This window comes from Pan paniscus, chromosome 13 (genome assembly GCF_029289425.2).
Source record: "Pan paniscus chromosome 13, NHGRI_mPanPan1-v2.0_pri, whole genome shotgun sequence".
Lineage (NCBI taxonomy): Eukaryota > Metazoa > Chordata > Mammalia > Primates > Hominidae > Pan > Pan paniscus.
In genome coordinates this window covers 42,871,523-42,894,080 of record NC_073262.2, presented here as the reverse complement: position 1 = coordinate 42,894,080, position 22,558 = coordinate 42,871,523, and the positions used below count along the sequence as shown (strand labels likewise).

The window sequence follows — 22,558 nt, the reverse complement described above, 5'->3', positions numbered from 1 at the left end:
AGGTGAAAGCACACATCACAAAGAAATTTCCCAGTTTGCTTCTGTCTAGATTTCATATGAAGATATTTCCTTTTATGCCACAGGCCACAAAGCTCTCCAAATGTCCACTTGCAGAATCTACAAAAAGAGTGTTTTCAAACTTCTAAATCAAAAGAAAGGTTCAACTCTGTGAGATGAATGCACACATCACAAAGAAGTTTCTCAGAATTCTCCTGTCTAGTTTTTATGTGAAGATATTTCCTTTTCCACTATAGGCCTCGAAGTGTTCCAAATGTCCACTTGCAGATTCTACAAAAAGAGAGTTTCAAAACTGCTCAATAAAAAGCAAGGTTTGAGACAATGGGGTTTTCTAGATATACAATCATGTCGTCTGCAAACAGGGACAATTTGACTTCCTCTTTTCCAAATTGAATACCCTTTATTTCCTTCTCCTACCTAATTGCCCTGGCCAGAACTTCCAACACTATGTTGAGTAGGAGTGGTGAGAGAGGGCATCCCTGTCTTGTGCCAGTTTTCAAAGGGAATGCTCCCAGTTTTTGCCCATTCAGTATGATATTGGCTGTGGGTTTGTCATAGATAGCTCTTATTATTTTGAAATACGTCCCATCAATACCTAATTTATTGAGAGTTTTTAGCATGAAGTGTTGTTGAATTTTGTCAAAGGCTTTTTCTGCATCTATTGAGATAATCATGTGGTTTTTGTCTTTGACTCTGTTTATATGCTGGATTACATTTATTGATTTGTGTATATTGAACCAGCCTTGCATCCCAGGGATGAAGCCCACTTGATCATGGTGGATAAGCTTTTTGATGTGCTGCTGGCTTCGTTTTGCCAGTATTTTATTGAGGATTTTTGCATCAATGTTCATCAAGGATATTGGTCTAAAATTCTCTTTTTTTGTTGTTTCTCTGCCTGGCTTTGGTATCAGAATGATGCTGGCCTCATAAAATGAGTTAGGGAGGATTCCCTCTTTTTCAATTGATTGGAATAGTTTCAGAAGGAATGATATCAGTTCCTCCTTCTACCTCTGGTAGAATTTGGCTGTGAATCCATCTGGTCCTGGACTCTTTTTGGTTGGTAAGCTATTGATTATTGCCAGAATTTCAGCTCCTGTTATTGGTCTATTCAGAGATTCAACTTCTTCCTGGCTTAGTCTTGGGAGAGTGTATGTGTCCAGGAATTTATCCATTTCTTCTAGATTTTCTAGTTTATTTGTGTAGAGGTGTTTGTAGTATTCTCTGATGGTAGTTTGTATTTCTGTGGGATCAGTGGTGATATCCCCTTTATCATTTTTTATCGCATCTATTTGACTCTTCTCTCTTTTTTTCTTTATTAGTCTTGCTAGCGGTCTATCAATTTTGTTGATCCTTTCAAAAAACCAGCTCCTGGATTCATTACTTTTTTGAAGGGTTTTTTGTGTCTCTATTTCCTTCAGTTCTGCTCTGATTTTAGTTATTTCTTGCCTTCTGCTAGCTTTTGAATGTGTTTGCTCTTGCTTTTCTAGTTCTTTTAATTGTGATGTTAGGGTGTCAATTTGAGATCTTTCCTGCTTTCTCTTGTGGGCATTTAGTGCTATAAATTTCCCTCTACACACTGCTTTGAATGTGTCCCAGAGATTCTGGTATGTAGTGTCTTTGTTCTCATTGGTTTCAAAGAACATCTTTATTTCTGCCTTCATATCGTTATGTACCCAGTAGTCATTCAGGAGCAGGTTGTTCAGTTTCCATGTAGTTGAGTGGTTTTGAGTGAGATTCTTAATCCTGAGTTGTAGATTGATTGCACTGTGGTCTGAGAGATAGTTTGTTATAATTTCTGTTCTTTTACATTTGCTGAGGAGAGCTTTACTTCCCAGTATGTGGTCAATTTTGGAATAGGTGTGGTGTGTTGCTGAAAAAAATGTATATTCTGTTGATTTGGGGTGGAGAGTTCTGTAGATGTCTATTAGGTCCGCTTGGTGCAGAGCTGAGTTCAATTCCTGAGTATCCTTGCTGACTTTCTGTCTTGTTGATCTGTCTAATGTTGACAGTGGGGTGTTAAAGTCTCCCATTATTAACGTGTGGGAGTCTAAGTCTCTTTGTAGGTCACTCAGGACTTGCTTTATGAATCTTGGTGCTCCTGTATTGGGTGCATATATATTTAGGATAGTTAGCTCTTATTGTTGAATTGATCCCTTTACCATTATGTAATGGCCTTCTTTGTCTCTTTTGATCGTTGTCTCAGCCCAAAATCTCCTTAAGCTGATAAGCAACTTCAGCAAAGTCTCAGGATACAAAATCAATGTACAAAAATCACAAGCATTCTTATACACCAACAACAGACAGACAGAGAGCCAAATCATGAGCGAACTCCCATTCATAATTGCTTCAAAGAGAATAAAATACCTAGGAATCCAACTTACAAGGGATGTGAAGGACCTCTTCAAGGAGAACTACAAGCCACTGCTGAGGGAAATAAAAGAGGACACAAATGGAAGAACATTCCATGCTCATGGGTAGGAAGAATGAATATCGTGAAAATGGCCATACTGCCCAAGGTAATTTACAGATTCAATGCCTTCCCCATCAAGCTACCAATGACTTTCTTCACAGAATTGGAAAAAACTACTTTAAAGTTCATATGGAACCAAAAAAGAGCCCACATCACCAGGTAAATCCTAAGCCAAAAAAACAAAGCTGGAGGCATCACACTACCTGACTTCAAACTATACTACAAGGCTACAGTAACAAAAACAGCATGGTACTGGTTCCAAAACAGAGATATAGATCAATGGAACAGAACAGAGCCCTCAGAAATAATGCTGCATATCTACAACTATCTGATCTTTGACAAACCTGAGAAAAACAAGCAATGGGGAAAGGATTCCCTATTTAATAAATGGTGCTGGGAAAACTGGCTAGCCATATGTAGAAAGCTGAAACTGGATCCCTTCCTTAAACCTTATAAAAAAAATCAATTCTAGATGGATTAAAGTCTTAAACGTTAGACCTAAAACCCTAAAAACCCTAGAAGAAAACCTAGGCATTACCATTCAGGACATAGGCATGGGCAAGGACTTCATGTCTAAAACACCAAAAGCAATGGCAACAAAAGCCAAAATTGACAAATGGGATCTAATTAAACTAAAGAGCTTCTGCACAGCAAAAGAAACTGCTGTCAGAGTGAACAGGCAACCTACAAAATGGGAGAAAATTTTCGCAACCTACTCATCTGACAAAGGGCTAATATCCAGAATCTACAAAGAACTCAAACAAATTTACAAGAAAAAAACAAACAACCCCATGAAAAAGTTGGCAAAGTACATGAACAGACACTTCTCAAAAGAAGACATTTATGCAGCCAAAAAACACATGAAAAAATGCTCATCATCACTGGCCATCAGAGAAATGCAAATCAAAATGACAATGAGATACCATCTCACACCAGTTAGAATGGCAATCATTAAAAAGTCAGGAAACAACAGGTGCTGGAGAGGATGTGGAGAAATAGGAACACTTTTACACTGTTGGGACTGTAAACTAGTTCAACCATTTTGGAAGTCAGTGTGGTGATTCCTCAGGGATCTAGAACTGGAAATATCATTTGACCCAGCCATCTCATTACTGGGTATATACCCAAATGACTATAAATCATGCTGCTATAAAGACACATGCACACGTATGTTTATTGCAGCATTATTCACAATAGCAAAGACTTGGAACCAACCCAAATGTCCAACAATGATAGACTGGATTAAGAAAATGTGGCACATATACACCATGGAATACTATGCAGCCATAAAAAATGATGAGTTCATATCCTTTGTAGGGACATGGATGAAATTGGAAATCATCATTCTCAGTAAACCATCGCAAGAACAAAAAGCCAAACACCGCATATTCTCACTCATAGGTGGGACTTGAACAATGAGATCACATGGACACAGGAAGGGGAATATCACACTCTGGGGACTGTTGTAGGGTGGGGGGAGGGGGGAGGGATAGCATTGGGAGATATACCTAATGCTAGATGACGAGTTAGTGGGTGCAGTGCACCAGCATGGCACATGTATACATATGTAACTAACCTGCACAATGTGCACATGTACCCTAGAACTTAAAGTATAATAATAAAAAAACAAAAAAAAAGCAAGGTTTAACTCTGTGAGTTGAATTCACACATCAGAAAGAAGTTTCTCAGATTGCTTCTGTCTAAATTTTAAGTGAAGATATTTCCCTTTCTACCATAGGCAGCAAAGCGCTCCAAATGTCCACTTGCCGATTCTACAAAAAGTGATTCCATACTGCTCAAAAGATCAATTCTTTGAGATGAATGCACACATCACAAAGAAGTTTCTCAGAATTGTTCTGTCTAGTTTTTATGTGATGATATTTCCTCTTCCACCATAGGCCTCAAAGCGCTCCAAATGTCCACTTGCAGATTCTATAAAAAGAGAGTTTCAAAACTGCTCAGTCAAAAGAAAGGTTTAACTCTGTGAGATGAATGTACACATCACAAAGAAGTTTCTCACATTGCTTCTTTCTAGATTTTATGTGAAGATATTTTGTTTTCTGCCATAGGCCACAAAGTGCTCCAAATGTCCACTTGCAGATACTACAAAAAGAGTGTTTCCAAACTGCTCAATAACAGGAAAGGTTCAACTCTGTGAGTTGAATGTACAAATCACAAAGAAGTTTCTGAGAATGCCTCTGTCTAGATTTTATGTGAAGATGTTCCCGTTTCCAACGAAGGCCTTACAGCAGTCTAAATATCCACTTGCAGATTCTACGAAAAGAGTGTTTCAAAACTGCTCTTAGAAAAAGTATGTTCAATGAAATCACATGGACACAGGAAGGGGAATATCACACTCTGGGGACTGTAGTGGGGTGGGGGGAGGGGGGAGGGATAGCATTGGGAGATATACCTAATGCTAGATGACGAGTTAGTGGGTGCAGCGCACCAGCATGGCACATGTATACATATGTAAATAACCTGCACAATGTGCACATGTACCCTAAAACTTAAAGTATAATTAAAAAAAAAAAAGTTCACAGAACTTCTCTAGTCTTCTGTTTTCTCATCTATAAAATGAGGACAATTATAGTACCTATCTTAGAGGGTTGCTGTGGAGATTAACCAAATACATAGGTAAAGCATGTAGAACTGTATCTGGCACACTGTAAATTCTAAATAAGTGTTCATAATTACTATGATATAATTCTGGGTTGTCAGCTATTTTCTCTCATCACTTTGGAAATACCATTTCAGTCCTTCTGGCTCCTACTATTGTTATTGAGTAGTTCATTATATGTCTGTATCAATCAGAATAGGCTGTTATGATCCAGTAACAAATGATCTTCTAAATCTCTGTGGTTTAATAAAAAACTAAGCATAAAGCCAAAAAAAAAAAAGTTCAACACTGTGAGTTGAAAGGAAACATCAAAAAGAAGTTCCTGAGAGTGCTTCTAACTGGTTTTATGGGAAGATATTTCCTTTTCCACCATAGGCCTCAAAGCTCTCCAAATGTCCAATTGTAGATTCTACAAAAAGAGTGTTTCAAAACTCCTCTATCAAAAGAAAGGTTCAACTCTGTGGGTTGAATGCACACAGTTGAATGCACACATCACAAAAAGTTTCTGAGAATGCAGACTGTCTAGATTTTATGTGAAGATATTCCCGTTTCCAACGAAAGCCTCAAATCAGTAAAAATATCCACTTGCAGATTCTTCGAAAAGACTGTTTCAGAACTGCACTTTGAACAGGTATGTTCAACTGTGTGACTTGAAAGCAAACATCACAAAGAAGTTCCTGAGAGTGCTTCTATCTGGTTTTTATGGGAAGATATTTCCTTTTCCACGATAGGCCTCAAAGCACTACAAATGTTCACTTGCAGATTCTACAAAAAGAGTGTTTCAAAACTGCTCTATCAAAAGAAAGGTTCAAATTTGTGAGTTGAATGCAAACATCATAAAGAAGTTTCTGAGAATGCTTCTGCCTGGTTTTTATTTGAAGATATTTCCTTTTCCACCGTAGACCTCAAAGCTTTCCAAATGTCCACTTGCAGATTCTTCAAAAAGAGTTTATCGAAACTACTCTATCAAAAGAAAGGTTCAACTCTGTGTGTTGAATGCACACATCACAAAGAAGTTTCTGAGAATGCCTCTGTGTAGATTTTATGTGAAGATATTCCCGTTCCAATGAAGGCCTTAAAGTAGTCCAAATATCCAATTGCAGATTCTACGAAAAGAGTGTTTCAAAACTGCTGTATGAAAACATAATTTCAACTCAGTGAGTTGAATGCAAACATCACAAAGAAGTTTCTGAGAATGCTTCTGCTTGGTTTTTGTGTGAAGATATTTCGTTTTCCGACATCGGCCTCAAAGCTTTCCATATATCCACTTGCAGATTCTACAAAAAGAGTGTTTCAAAACTGCTTTATGAAAAGAAAGATTCCACTCTGTGAGTTGAATGCCACAATTCAAGGAAATTTATGAGAATGCTTCTGTCTAGTTTTTATGTGAAGATATTCCCGTTTCCAATGAAGGCCTGAAAGCTGTCCAAATATCCACTTGCAGATTCTAAGAAAAGAGTGTTTCAAAACTGTTCTATGAGCAGGTATGTTCAACTCTGTGTGTTGAATGCAAACACCACAAAGAAGTTTGTGAGAATGCTTCTGTCTGGTTTTTATGTGAAGATATTTCCTTTTCCAGCACAGACCTCAAAGCTCTCCAAATGTCCTCTTGCAGATTCTACAAAAAGTGTTTTTCAAATCTGCTCTATCAAAATAAAGGTTGAACTCTGTGCGTTGACTGCACACATCACAAAGAAGTTTGTGAGAATGTTTCTTTCTAGTTTTTAAGGGAACATATTCTCATTTCCAATGAAAGCCTCAAAGCAGTCCAAATATGCATTGCAGATTCTACAAAAGGAGTGTTTCAAAACTACTCTCAGAAAAAGTATGTTTAACTCCATGATTTGAAAGCAAACATCACAAAGAAATTTTTGAGAATGCTTCTGTCTAGTTTTTATGTGAAGGTAATACCTTTTCCACCGTAGGCTTCAAAGCTATCCAAATGTCCACTTACAGATACTACAAAAAGAGTGTTTCAAAACGGCTCTATCACAAGAAAGTTTCAACTCTGTGAGTTGAATGTACACATCACAAAGTAGTTTCTGAGAATGCATCTGTCCAGTTTTTATGTGAAGATATTCCCGTTTCCAATGAAAACCTCAAAGCCCTCAAAATATCCATTGCAGATTCTACGAAAAGAGTGTTTCAAAACTGCTCTAAGAGAAGGTATGTTCAACTCCATGAGTTGAAAGCAAACATCACAAAGGAGATTTTGAGAATGCTTCTGTCTAGTTTTTATGTGAAGATATTACCTTTACCACCGTAGGCTTCAAAGCTCTCCAAATGTCCACTTACAGATACTACAAAAAGAGTGTTTCAAAACTGCATTATGTAAAGAAAGTTTCAACTCTGTGAGTTGAATGTACACATCACAAAGAAGTTTCTGAGAATGCTTCTGGCTAGTTTTTATGTGAAGATATTCCCGTTTCCAACGAAGGCCTCAAAGCAGTGTAAGTATCCACTTGCAGATTCTACGAAAAGAGAGTTTCAAAACTGCTCTATGAAAAGTTACATTCAACTCTGTGAGTTGAATGCAAACATCACAAAGTAGTTCATGAGAATGCTTCTGTCTGATTTTTATGTGAAGATATTTCCTTTTCCGCCATAGGCCTCAAAGCTTTCCATATGTCTACTCACAGATTCTACAAAAAGCATGTTTCAAAACTGCTTTATGAAAAAGAAGGTTCCACTCTGTGTGTTGAATGCAAACGTCATAAAGAAGTTTGTGAGAATGATTCTGTCTCGTTTTTATGTGAAGATATTTCCTTTTCCAGCAAAGGCCTCAAAGCTCTCCAAATGTCCTCTTGCAGACTGTACAAAAAGTGTGTTTCAAAACTGCTCTATGAAAAGAAAGATTGAAATCTGTGCGTTGAATGCGAACATCACAAAGTAGTTTCTGAGAATACTTCTGTCTAGTTTTTATGTGAACATATTCCCGTTTCCAATGAAACCCTCAAACCTGTCCAAATATCTATTGCAGATCCTATGAAAAGAGTGTTTCAAAACTGCTTAAGGAAAGGTATGTTCAACTCCGTGATTTGAAAGCAAACATCACAAAGATGTTTCTGAGAATGCTTCTGTCTAGTTTTTATGTGAAGATATTATCTTTTCCACCGTAGGCTTCACAGCTCTCCAAATGTCCACTTACAGATACTACAAAAAGAGTGTTTCTAAACTGCTCTATCGAAAGAAATTTCAACTCTGTGAGTTGAAAGCACGCATCACAAAGAAGTTTCTGAGAATGCTTCTGACTAGTTTTTATTTGAAGATATTCCCGTTTAAAATGAAGACCTCAAAGCAATCTAAACATCCACTTGCAGATTCTACGAAAAGAGTGTTTCAAAAGTGCTCTATGAAAAGTTACGTTCAACTCTGTGTGTTGAATGCAAACATCACAAAGTAGTTCATGAGAATGCTTCTGTCTAATTTTTACGTGAAGATATTTCCTTTTCCACTGTAGGCCTCAAAGATCTCCAAATGTCCACTTGCAGATTTTACCAAAAGAGTGTTTCAAAACTGCTCTATCAAAATAAAGGTTCAACTCTGTGAGTTGAATGCACACATCATGAAGAAGTTTCTGAGAATGTTTCTGTCTAGATTTTATGTGAAGATATTCCCGTTTCCAACGAAGGCCTCAAAATAGTCCAAATATCCAATTGCAGGTCCTATGAAAAGAGTGTTTCAAAACTGCTCTATGAAAAGGTAAGTTCAACTCTGTGAGTTGAATGCAAGCATCACAAAGAAGTTTCTGAGAATGCTTCTGTCTGGTTTTTATGTGAAGATATTTCCTTTTCCGCCATAGGCTTCAAAGCTTTCCATATGTCCATGGGCATATTCTGCAAAAAGAGTCTTTTAAAACTGCTCTATCAAAAGAAAGGTTCAACTCTGTGAGTTGAATGTGCGCATCACAAAGAAGTTTCTTCTGTCTAGATTTTATGTGATGGTACTCCCGTTTCCAATGAAGGCCTCAAAGTAGTCCAAATATCCAATTGTAGATCCTACGAAAACAGTGTTTCAAAACTGCTGTATGAAAAGATAGGTTCAACTCTATGAGTTGAATGCACATATCACAAAGAAGTTTCTGAGATGCTTCTGTCTGTTTTTTATGTGAAGATAATTCCTTTTCCTCCTTAGGCCTCAAAGCTTTCCATATGTCCTCTTGCAGATTCTACAAAAACAGTGTTTCAAAACCGCTCTATAAGAAGAAAGTTTTAACTCTGCGAGTTGAATGCAGACATCACAAAGAAATTTCACAGAATGCTCCTGCGTAGTTTTTATGTGATGTTCCCATTTCCAATGAAGGCCTCAAAGCAGTCCACATATCCACTTGCACATTCTATGAAAAAGTCTTTCAAAACTGCTCTCAGAAAAGGTAGGTTCAACTGTGTGAGTTGAATGCGAACATCACAAAGAAGTTTCTCCTAATGCTTCTGTCTGTCTTTTATGTGAAGATATTTCCTTTTCCACCACAGGCCTCAAAGCTTTCCATATGTCCACTTGCAGATTCTACAAAAAGAGGAGTTCAAAACTGCTCTATCAAAAGAAAGGTTCAACTCTGTGATTTGAATGCACACATCACTATGTAGTTTCTGAGGATGCTTCTGTCTAGTTTTTATGTGAAGATATTGCCGTTTCCAAAGAAGGCCACAAAGCAGTCTAAATATCCACTTGCAGATTCTACAAAAAGAGTTTCTCAGAACAGCTCTATGAAAAGTTATGTTCCAATCTGTGAGTTGAATGCAAACATCACCAAGAAGTTTCTGAGAATGCTTCTGTCTCATTTTTATGTGAAGATATTTCCTTTTCCACCATAGGCCTCAAAGCTTTCTGAATGTCCACTTGCAGATCCTACAAAAAGAGTGTTTCAAAACTGCTCTATCAAATGAAAGGTTCAACTCTGTCAGTTGAATGTACTCAAAACGAAGAAGTTTCTGAGAATGCTTCTGTCTAGCATATATGTGAAGATGCTCCCGTTTACAACGAAGGCCTCAAAGCTGTCCAAATATCCACTTGCAGATTCTACAAAATGAGTGCTTCAAAACTGCTCTATGAGAAGTTACGTACAACTCTGTCAGTTGAATGCAAACATCACAAAGAAGCTTCTGAGAATGCTTCTGTCTGGTTTTTATGTGAAGATATTTCTTTTTCCACCATAGGCCTCAAAGCTTTCCAAATGTCCACTTGCAGATTCTATAAAAAGAGTGTTTCAAAACTGCTCTAAAAAAGAAAGGTTCAACTCTGTCACTGAAATGCACACATCACAAAGAAGTTTCTGAGAATGCTTTTGTCTAGTTTTTATGTGAAGATATTTCCTTTTCCACCGTAGGTTTCAAAACTGTCCAAATGTCCACCCACAGATTTTTCCAAAAGAGTGTTTCATAAGTGCTCTATCTTAAGAAAGATTCAAATCTGTCAGATGAATGTACTCATCACAAAGAAGTTTCTGAGAATGCTTGTGTCTAGCTTATATGTGAAGATATTCCCGTTTCCAATGAAGGCCTCAAAGCCATCCAAATAACCGATTGCAGATACTACGAAAAGAGTTTTTCAGAACTCCTCTATTAATATTTATTTTCAACTCTGTGAGCTGAATGCAAACATCACAAAGTAGTTTCCGAGAATGCTTCTGTTTGGTTTTTATGTAAAGATATATCCTTTTCCAAAATATGCCTCAAAGCTCTCCAAATGTCCAATTGTAGTTTCTACATCAAGAGTGTTTCAAATCTGCTCTATCAAAAGAAAGGTTCACCTCTGTGAGTTGAATGTACACATCGTGAAGAAGTTTCTGAGAATGCTTCTGTCCAGATTTTATATGAAGAGATTCCCTTTTCCAACGAAGGCCTCAAAGCAGTCCAAATATCCACTTGCAGATTCTACGAAAAGAGTGTTTCAAAACTGCTCTATGAAAATATATGTTAAACTCTGTGTGTTGAATGCAAACATCACAAAGAAATTTGTGAGAATGTTTCTGTCTGGTTTTTAATGTGAAGATATTTCCTTTTCCACCATAAGCCTCAAAGCTTTCCTAATGTCCACTTGCAGATTCTACAAAAAGAGTGTTTCTAAACTGCTCTATCAAAAGAAAGTTTCAACTCTGTGAGTTGAATTCATGCATCACAAAGAAGTTTCTGAGAATGCTTCTGTCTAGTTTTTATGTGAAGATATTCCAGGTTCTAATGAAGGCCTGAAAGCAGTCTAAATATCCACTTGCAGACTCTATGAAAAGAGTGTTTCAAAACTGCTCTATGAAACGTTACGTTCAAATCTGTGAGTTGAAAGCAAACATCCCAAAGAAGTTTCTGAGAATGCTTCTGTCTGGTTTTTATGTGAAGGAAGATACCTCCTTTTCCACCGTAGGCCTCAAAGCTTTCCAAATATCCAATTGCAGATTCTACAAATAGAGTGTTTCAAAACTGCTCTATCAAAAGAAAGGTTCAGCTATGTGAGTTGAATGTACACATCACAAAGCAGTTTGTGAGAATGCTTCTGTCTACTTTATATGTGAAGATATTTGCTTTTCCACCACAGGCCACAAAGATCTCCAAATATCCACTTGCAGATTATACCAAAAGGTGTTTCAAAACCTCTCTATCAAAAGAAAGGTCCCACTCTGTGAGTTGAATGCACACATCTCAAAGCAGTTTCTGAGAATGCTTCTTTCTAGATTTTATGTGAAGATATTCCCGTTTCCAACGAAGGCCTCAAAGTAGTCCTACTATCCAATTGCAGATTCTATGAAAAGATTGTTTAAAAACTGCTGTATGAAAAGGTAGGCTCAACTCTGTGAGTTGAATGCAAACATCACTAAGAAGTTTCTGACAATGCTTCTGTGTGGTTTTTATGTGAAGATATTTCATTTTCCACCATAGGCATCAAAGCTTTCCATATGTCCACGTGCAGATTCTACAAAAAGAGTGTTTCAAAACTGCTCTATCAAAAGAATTGTTCAACTCTGTGAATTGAATGCCCAATCAGAAAGAAGTTTCTGACAATGCTTCCATCTAGTTTTTATGTGAAGATATTCCCGTTTCTAATGAAGGTCTCAAAGCATTCTAAATATCCACTTGCAGACTGTACGAAAAGAGTGTTTCAAAACTGCTGTATGAAAAGGTAGGTTCAACTCAGTGAGTTGAATGCAAACATCAAAAAAGTTTCTGAGAATGCTTCTGTATGTTTTTTTTGTGAAGATATTTCCCTTTCCACCATAGGCCTCAAAGTATTCCAAATATCCAATGGCAGATTCTACAAAAAGTGTTTCAAAATTGCTCTATCAAAAGAAATGTTCAACTATGTGAATTGAATGCACACATCAGAAAGAAGTTTCTGAGAATGATTCTGTCAGGTTTTTAGGTGAGGATAATTCCCTTTCCACTATAGGCCTCAAAGATTTCCAAATGTCCACTTGCAGAAACTTCAAAGGAGGGTTTCAAATCTGCTGTATCAAAAGAAAGTTTCAACTTTGTGAGTTGAATGCATCCATTAGTAAGAAGTGTCTGAGAATGTTTCTGTCTAGATTTTATGTTAAGATATTCCCGTTTCCCACGAAGGCCTCAAAGTAGTCCAAATATCCAATTGCAGATTCTATGAAAATAGTGTTTCAAAACTGCTGTATGAAAAGGTAGGTTCAACTCTGTGAGTTGAATGCAAACATCACAATGCAGTTTCTGAGAATCCTTCTGTATGGTTTTTATGTGAAGATATTTCCTTTTCCACTGTAGGCCACAAACCTCTCCAAATGTCCACTTCTAGATTCTACAAAAAGAGTGTGTCAAAACTGCTCTATCAAAAGAAAGGTTCAACTCTGTCAGTTGAATGTACACATCACAAAGAAGTTTCGGAGAATTCTTCTGTCTAGCTCATATGTGAAGATATTCCCGTTTCCAAAGAAGGCCTCAAAGCAGTCCAAATATCCACTTACAGATTCTACGAAAAGAGGGTTTCAATACTGCTGTATGAAAAGGTATGTTCAACTCTGTGAGTTGAATGCAAATATCACAAACAAGTTTCTGAGAATGCTTCTGTCTAGTTTTTATGGGAAGATATTTCCTTTTCCATCATAGGAATCAAATCTTTCCAAATGTCCACTTGCAGATTCTACAAAGAGAGTGTTTCCAAACTGCTCTATCAAAAGAAAGGTTCAGTTCTGTGTTTTGAATGCACAGATCACAAAGAAGGTTCTGAGAATGCTTCTGTCTAGATTGAAGACATTCTCTGTTGAAAGGAAGGCCTCAAAGCAATCCAAATATCCACTTGCAGATACTACGAAAAGAGTGTTTCAGAACTGATGTATGAATAGGTATGTACAACTCTGTGAGTTGAATGCAAATATCAGAAAGAAATTTGTGAGAATGCTTCTGTCTGGTTTTTATGTGAAGATATTTCCTTTTCCACTATAGGCCTCAAACTCACCAAATGTCCACTTGCAGTTTCTACAAAAGGAATGTTTCAAAACTGCTCTATCAAGAGAAAGGTTCCACTCTGTCAGTTGAATACTCATCAGAAAGAAGTTTCCGAGATTGATTCTGTCTAGATTTTATGTGAAGATATTCCTGTTTCCAACGAAGGCCTCAAAGCATTCCAAACATCCACTTGCAGATTCTATGAAAAGGGTGTTGCAAAACTGCTGTAGGAAATGGTATGTTCAACTAAGTGAGTTGAATGCAAACATCTCAAAGAAGTTTCTGAGAATGCTTCTGTCTGATTTTTATGTGAAGATATTTCCTTTTCCACCATTGGCCTGAAAGCTTTCCAAATATCCAGTTGCAGATTCTAAGGAAAGAGTGTTTCAAAACTGCTGTATGAAAAGGTAGGTTCAACTCTGTGAGTTGAATGCAAACATCACAATGTAGTTTCTGAGAATGCATCTGTATTTTTTTTGTGAAGATATTCACTTTTCCATCATACGCCTCAAAGCTCTCCAAATGTCCACTTCCAGATACTAAAAAAAGAGTGTTTCAAAACTGCTCAATCAAAAGAAAAGTTCAATTGTGTGAGTTGAATGCACACATCACAAAGAAGTTTCTGAGAATGCTTCTGTCTAGATTTTATGTGAAGATATTCCCGTTTACAACGAAGGCCTCAAAGCATTCCAAATATCCACTTGCAGATTCTATGAAAAGAGTGTTTCAAAACTGCAGTGCAAAAAGATATGTTCAAATCTGTGAGTTGAATGCAAACATCACAAAGAAATTTGTGAGAATACTTCTGTCTGGTTTTTATGTGTATATATTTCCTTTTCCAACATAGGACTCAAACTCACCAAATGTACATGTGCAGATTCCACAAAAAGAGTGTTTCAAAACTGCTCCATCAAAAGAAAGTTTCAACTCTGTGAGTTGAATGTACACATCACAAAGAGGTTTCTGAGAATTCTTCTGTCTAGCTTATATGTGAAGATATTCCCATTTCCAACGAAGGCTTAAAAGCAGTCCAAATATCCACTTGCAGATTCTACGAAAAGTGTGTTTCAGAACTCCTCTATGAACAGGTATGCTGAACTCTGTGAGTTGAATGCAAACATCACAACGTAATTTCTGAGAATGCTTCCATCTGGTTTTTATGTGAAGATATGTCCTTTTCCACCATAGGCTTCAAAGCTCAGCAAATGTCCAGTTCCAGATTCTACAAAAAGAGTGTTTCAAAACTGCTCTATCAAAAGAAAGGTTCAACTCTGTGCATTTAATGTACACAATACAAAGACGTTTCCAAGAATGCTTCTGTCTAGATTTAATGTGAAGATATTCCCGTTTCCAAAGAAGACCTCAAAGGAGTCTAAATATCCAATTGCAGATACTACAAAAAGTGTGTTTCAAAACTGCTGTATGAAAAGGTATGTTCAACTCTGTGAGTTTAATGCAAACATCACAAAGAAGTTTCTGAGAATGATTCTGTCTGGTTTTTTTGTGAAGATATTTCCTTTTCCACCATAGGCATCTAAGCTCACCAAATGTACACTTGCAGATTCTACAAAAAGAGTGTTTCAAAACTGCTCTATCAAAAGAAAAGTTTAACGCTGTGAGTTGAATGCAAATATCACAAAGAAGTTCCTGAGAATGCTTCTGTCTGGTTTTTATGTGAACGTATTTCCTTTTCCACCATATGCCTCAAACTCACAAAATGTACACTTGTAGATTCTACAAGAAGAGTGTTTCAAAACTGCTCTATCAAGAGAAAGGTTCAACTCTGTCAGTTGAATGTACTCATCACAAAGAAGTTTCTGAGATTGCTTCTGTCTAAATTTTATGTGAAGATATTCCCGTTTCCAACGAATTCCTCAAAGCATTCCAAATATCCACTTGCAAATTCTACGAAAAGAGTGTTTCAAAACTGCTGTATGAAAAGGTATGTTCAACTAAGTGAGTTGAAAGCAAACATCACAAAGAAGTTTGTGAGAATGCTTCTGTCTGGTTTTTATGTGAAGATATTTCCATTTCCACCATAGGCCTCAAATCTTTCCAAATGTCCACTTGCAGATTCTACAAAAAGAGTGTTTCAAAACTGCTTTATCAAAAGAAAGGTTCAACTCTGTGTGTTGAATGCACACATCACAAAATAGGTTCTGAGAATGCTTCTGTCTAGATTTTATGGGAAGATATTCTCGGTTCCAAGGAAGGCCTCAAAGCAGTCCAAATATCCACTAGCAGATTCTACGAAAAGAGTGTTTCAAAACTGCAGTATGAAAAGATATGTTCAACTCTGTGAGTTGAATGGAAACATCAGAAAGAAATTTGTGAGAATGCTTCTGTGTGGTTTTTATGTGAAGATATTTCCTTTTCCACCATAGGCCTCAATCTCACCAAATGTACACTTGCAGATTCTACAAAAAGAGTGTTTCAAAACTGCTCTATAAAAAGAAAGGTTCAACTCTGTGAGTTGAATGCACACATCACAAAAAAGTTTCTGAGAATGCTTCTGTCTAGTTTATATATGAAGATATCTCCTTTTCCACCGTAGGCCACAATGATCTACAAATGTCCACTTGCAGTTTACGAAAAGATTGTTTCAAAACTGCTGTATCAAAAGAAATGTTAAACTCTGTGAGCTGAATGCCCACAGGCCAAAAAGTTTTTGAGAATGCTTCTGTCTAGATTTTATGTGAAGATATTCCCGTTTCCAATGAAGGCCTCAAAGGAGTCCAAATATCCACTGGCAGATTCTACGAAAAAGTATTTGAAAACTGCTCTTAGAAAATGTATGTTCAACTCTGATTGAATGCAAAGATCACAAAGAAGTTTGGGAGAATACTTCTGTCTGGTTTTTATGTGCAGATATTTCGTTTTCCAAATTAGGCCTCAAAGCTCTCCGCATGTCCACTTCTGGATTCTATTAAAAAGTGTTTCAAAACTGCCCTATCAAAAGAAAAGTTCAACTCTGTAAGTTGAATGCACACATCACAAAGTAGTGTCTGAGAATGCTTCTGTCTCGTTTATATGTCAAGATATCTCCTTTTCCACCATAGGCCACAATGATCTACAAATGTTCAATTGCAGATTGTACCAAAGAGTGTTTCAAAACTGCTCTCTCAAAAGAAATATTAAACTCCATGAGTTGAATGCACACAACTCAAAGAAGTTTCTGAGAATGCTTCTGTCTGGTTTACATGTCAAGATATCTCCTTTTCCACCAGAGGCCACAATGATCTACAAATGTTCAATTGCAGATTGTATCAAAGAGTGTTTTAAAACTGCTGTCTCAAAAGAAGTGTTAAACTCCGTGAGTTGAATGCACACAACACAACGAAGTTTCTGAGAATGCTTCTGTCTAGATTTTATGTGAAGATATTCCCGTTTCCAAAGAATGCCTCAAAGTAGTTCAAATATCAAATGGCAGATTCTACGTAAAGACTGTTTCAAAACTGCTCTATGAAAAGGTAGGTTCAACTCTGTGAGTTGAATGCAAACATCACAAAGAAGTTTCTGAGAATGCTTCTGTCTGGTTTTTATGTGAAGATATATCCCTGTCAACCTTAGGCCTCAAAGCTCTCCAAATGTCCACTTCTAGGTTCTACAGAAAGAGTGTTTCAAAACTGCTCTATCAAAAGAAAGGTTCAACTCTATGAGTTGAATGCACACATCACAAAGAAGTTTCTGAGGATACTTCTGCCTAGATTTTAGGTGAAGATATTTGCCTTTCTAACTAAGGCCTCAATGCAGTCCAAATATCCACTTGCAGATTCTACGAAAACAGTGTTTCAAAACTGCTCTATGAAAAGTTACGTTCAACTCTGTGAGTTGAATGCAAACATCACAAAGAAGTTTCTGAGAATGGTTCTGTCTGGTTTTTATCTGAAGATATTTCCTTTTCCACCATAGGCCTCAAAGCTTTCCAAATATCCACTTGCAGATCCTACACAAAGAGTGTTTCAAAACTGCTCTGCGAAAAGAAAGGTTCAACTCTGTGAGTTGAATGCACACATCACAAAGAAGTTTCTGAGAATGCTTCTGTCTAGATTTTATGTGAAGGTATTCCCATCTCCCACGAAGGCCTGAAAGTAGTCCAAATATCCAATTGCAGATTCTACGAAAAGAGTGTTTCAAAACTGCTGTATGAAAAGGTAGGTTCAACTCTGTGAGTTGAATGCAAACATCACACTGTAGTTTCTGAGCCTGCTTCTGTATCGTTTTTATGTGAAGATATTTCCTTTTCCAGCATACGCCTCAAATCTCTCCAAATATCCACTTCCAGATTCTACAAAAAGATTGTTTCAAAACTGCTCTATCAAAAGAAACGTTCAACTCTGTGAGTTGAATGCACACATCACAAAGTAGTTTCTGAGAATGCTTCTGTCTAGATTATATGGGAAGTTATTCCCATTTCCAATGAAGGCCTCAAAGGAGTCCAAATATCCACTTGAAGATCTTACGAAAAGAGTGTTTCAAAACTGCTGTATCAAAAGGTATGTTGAACTCTGTGAGTTTAATGAAAACTCAGTTTGCGTCTATCTAGATTTTATCTGAAGATATTTCCTTTTCTACCATAGGCCACAAAGTGCTCCTAATGTCCACTTGCAGAATATACAGAGTGTTTCCAAACTGCTCAATCAAAAGAAAGGTTCAACTCTGTGGGTAGAATGCATGCATCACAAAGAAGTTTCTCAGAATTCTTCTGTCTAGTTTTTATGTGAAGGTATTTCCTTTTCCACCATTGGCCTTTAAGTGCTCCAAATGTCCACTTGCAGATTCTACAAAAGGAGAGTTTCAAAACTGCTCAATCAAAAGAAAGGTTTAACTCTGTGAGATGAATGCATGCATCACAAAGAAGTTTCTCAGACTGCTTCTTTCTAGATTTTATGTGAAGATATTTCCTTTTCTACCTTAGTCCGCAAAGCACTCCTAATGTCCACTTGCGGATTCTACAAAAAGAGGGTTTCCAAACTGCTCAATAAAAAGAAAGATTCAACCCTGTGAGATGAATGCACACATCACAAAGAACTTTCTTAGAATTCTTCTCTCTAGTTTTTATGTGAAGATATTTCCTTTCCCACTATAGGCCTCAAAATGCTCAAAATATCCACTTGCAGATTCTACAAAAAGAGAGTTTCAAAACTCTTCAATCAAAAGAAAGATTTAACTCTGTGAGATGAATGCACATTTCACAAATAAGTTTCTCAGATTGCTTCTGTCTAGATTTTATATGAAATCTGTGAGATGAATGCACACATCATAAAGAAGTTTCTCAGATTGCCTCTTTCTAGATTTTATGAGAAGATATTTCCTTTTCTGCCAAAGGCCGCATAGTGCTCCAAATGTCCCTTTGCAGATTCTACAAAAAGAGTGTTTCCAAACTGCTCAATCAAAAGAAAGGTTCAATTCTGTGAGATAAACGCACACATCACAAAGAAGTTTTTCAGAATTCTTATGTCTAGTTTTTATGGAAAGATATTCCCTTTTCCACCACAGGCCTCAAAGAGCTCCAAATGTCCACTTGCAGATTCTACAAAAAGAGAGTTTCAATACTGCTCAATCAAAACAAAGTTTTAACCCTGTGAGATGAATGCACACATCACAAAGAAGTTTCTCAGATTGCTTCTGTCTAGATTTTATCTGAAGACACTTCCTTTTCTAACATAGGCCTCAAAGCGCTCCAAATGTCCACTTGCAGATTCTATAAATGAGGTTTTCAAAACTGCTCAATCAAAAGAAAGGTTCAACTCTGAGAGATGAATGCACACATCAGAAAGAACTTACTCAGAATGCTTCTGTCTAGATTTTATGTGAAGATATTACCTTTTCTACCATAGGTCGCCAAACGCTCCAAATGTCCACTTGCAGATTCTACAAAAAGAGAGTTTCAATACTCCTCCATCAAAAGAAAGTTTTAACTCTGTGAGATGAATGCACGCATCACAAAGAAGTTTCTCAGATTGCCACTGTATGGATTTTATGTGAAGATATTTCCTTTTCTGCCATAGGCTGCAAAGCCCTCCAAGTTTCCACTTGCAGATTCTACAAAAAGAGTGTTTCCAAACTGGTCAACCAAAAGAAAGGTTCAATTCCATGAGGTGAATGCACACATCACAAAGAAGTTTCTCAGAATTCTTCTATCTAGTTTTTATGTGAAGATATTTCCTTTTAGCACCATAGGCCTCAAGAGACTCAAAATGTCCACTTGCAGATTATACAAAAAGAGAGTTTCAAAACTGCTCTATCAAAAGAAATGTTTAACTCTGTGAAATGAATGCACACATCACAAAGAAGTTTCTCAGATTGCTCCTGTCTTGATTTTATGTGAAGATATTTCCTTTTCTACCATAGGTGGCAGATAGCTCCAATTGTCAACTTGCAGAATCTTCAAAAAATGTGTTTCCAAACTGGGGAATCATAAGAAAGGTTCAACTCTGTGAGATGAATGCACACATCACAAAGAAGTGTCTCAGAATTCTGCATTCTAGTTTTAATGTGAAGGTGTTTCCTTTTCCACTCTAGGCCTCAAAGAGCTCCAAATATCCACTTGCAGATTCTTCAAAAAGAGAGTTTCAAAACTGCTCAATCATAAGAAAGGTTTAACTCTGTGAGATGAATGCACATATCAAGCGGAAGTTTCTCAGATTGCTTCTGTCTAGATTTTATGTGAAGATACTTCCTTTTCTACAATAGGCCACAAAGGGATCCAAATGTCCACCTGCAGATTCTACAAAAAGAGAGTTTCAAAATTTCCCTATCAAAAGAAAGGTTTAACTCTGTGAGATGAAGGCACACATCACAAATAAGTTTTTCAGATTGCTTCTCTCTAGAATTTATGTCAAGATATTTCCTTTTCTACCATAAGCCACAAAGCGCTGCAAATGTCGACTTTCACATTCTACAAAAACAGTGTTTCCATACTGCTCAATCAAAGGAAAGGTTCAACTCCGTGAGATGAATGCACACATCAAAAACAAGTTTCTCAGAATTCTTCTCTGTCGTTTTTATGTGACGATATTTCCTTTTTCTACCATCGGCCTCAAAGCACTCAAAATGTCCACTTGCAGATTCTACAAAAAGATGGTTTCAAAACTGCTCAATTAAAAGAAAGGTTTAACTCTGTGAGATGAATGCACAAATCAAATGGAAGTTTCTCAGATTGCTTCTCTCTAGAATTTATGTGAAGATATTTCCTTTTCTACCATAGGCTGCATAGCGCTCCAAATGTGCACTTGCAGATTCCACAAAAAGAGAGCTTCCAAATTGCTCAATCAAAGAAAGTTTCAACTCTGTGAGATGAACGCACTCATCACAAAGACGTTTCTCAGAATTCTTCTGTCTAGTTTTTATGTGAAGATATTTCCTTTTCCACCATAGGCCTCAAAGCACTCCAAATGACCACTTGCAGATACTACAAAACTAAAGCTTCAAAACTCCTCAATCAAAAGAGAGGTTTAACATTGCAAGATGCATGCACACATCCCAAAGAAGTTTCTGAGATTGCTTCTGTGTAGATTTTATTTGAAGGTATTTTCTTTTCCACCACAGGCCTCAAAGCGCACCAAATGTCCACTTGCAGATACTACAAAAAGAGAGTTTCAAAACTGCTCAATGAAAAGAAATGTTTAAATTTGTGAGAAGAATGCACACATCAGAAAGAAGTTTTTCAGATTGCTTCTGTCTAGATTTTATGTGAAGGTATTTCCCATTCTACCATAGTCCACAAAGCACTCCAAATGTCCACTTGCAGATACTACAAAAAGAGAGTTTCAAAACTGCTGAATCCAAAGAAAGGGTTAACTCTGTGAGATGAATGCACACATCACAAAGAGGTTTCTCAGATTGCTTCTGTCTAGATTTATATGAAGATATTACCTTTTCTGCCATGTCTCAAAAAGCACTCCAAATGTCCACTTGCATATACTACAAAAAGCATGTTTCCAAACTGCTCAATCAAAAGAAAGTTTCAACTCTGTGAGATGAACGCACACATCACAAAGAAATTTCTCAGAATTCTGCGGTCTAGTTTTTATGTGAAGATATTTACTTTTCCACCATAGACCTGAAGGAGTTCGAAATGTTCACTTGCAGATACTACAAAAAGCATATTTCAAAACTGATCCCTCAAAAGAAATATTCAACTCTGGAGATGAATGCACACATCACAAAGAAGTTTTTCAGAATCCTTCTATCTAGTTTTTATGTGAAGACATTTCCTTTTCCACTATAGGCCTCAAAGTGCTCCAAATGTCCACTTGCAGATTCTACAAAAAGAGAGTTTCAAAACTGATCAAACAAAAGAAAGGTTTAACTCTGTGAGATAAATGCACACATCACAAAGAAGTTGCTCCAATTGCTTCCGTCTTGATTTTATGTGAAGATATTTCCTTTTATAACTTAGGCCACAAAGAACCCCAAATGTCCACTTGCAGATTCTACAGAAAGAAGGTTTCCAAACTGTTCAATAAAAGGGAAGGTTCAACTCTGTGAGATGAATGCACACATCACAAAGAAGTTTCTCACAATTCTTTGTCTAGTTTTTATGTGAAGATATTTCCTTTTACGCCATAGGCATTTAAGCCCTCCAAATGTCCACTTGCAGATTCTACAAAAAGAGAGTGTCAAAACTGCTCAATCAAAAGAAAGGTTTCACTCTGTGAGATGAATGCAAACATCACAAATAAGTTTCTCAGATTGCTTCTATCTAGAATTTATGTGAAGATATTTCCTTTTATAAGATAGGCCGCAAAGCGCTCCAAATGTCCACTTGCAGATTATACAAAAAAGGGTGTTTTGAAACTGCACAATCAAAAGGAAGGTTCAACTCTGTGAGATGAATGCACACATCACAAAGAAGTTTCTCAGAATTCTTCTGTCTAGTTTTTATATGAAGATATTTCCTTTTCCACCATAGGCCACAAAGCACTCCAAATGTCCCGTTGCAGATTCTACAAAAAGAGAGTTTCAAAACTCTTCAATCAAAAGAAAACTTTAACTCTGTGAGATGAATGAACATATCTGAAAGAAGGTTCTCAGGTTGCTTCTGTG

The 22,558-nt window shown here is 37.0% G+C and overlaps 1 long non-coding RNA gene across 2 annotated transcripts in view; it reads left to right on the top strand.

Annotated features, from left to right (window-relative positions):
• The window catches only part of ZNF285CP (zinc finger protein 285), a 355,913-nt gene that overhangs the window by 42,612 nt on the left and 290,743 nt on the right, over nt 1-22,558 (top strand). The window contains exon 4 of one of the 2 annotated variants that reach the window (XR_008624494.2): nt 2,222-7,417. The exons of the other annotated variant lie outside the window; for it this stretch is intronic. This is a non-coding gene — a long non-coding RNA (zinc finger protein 285). Of the gene's footprint in view, nt 1-2,221; nt 7,418-22,558 lie in introns of those variants that run through there. 2 annotated transcript variants of the gene reach the window in all.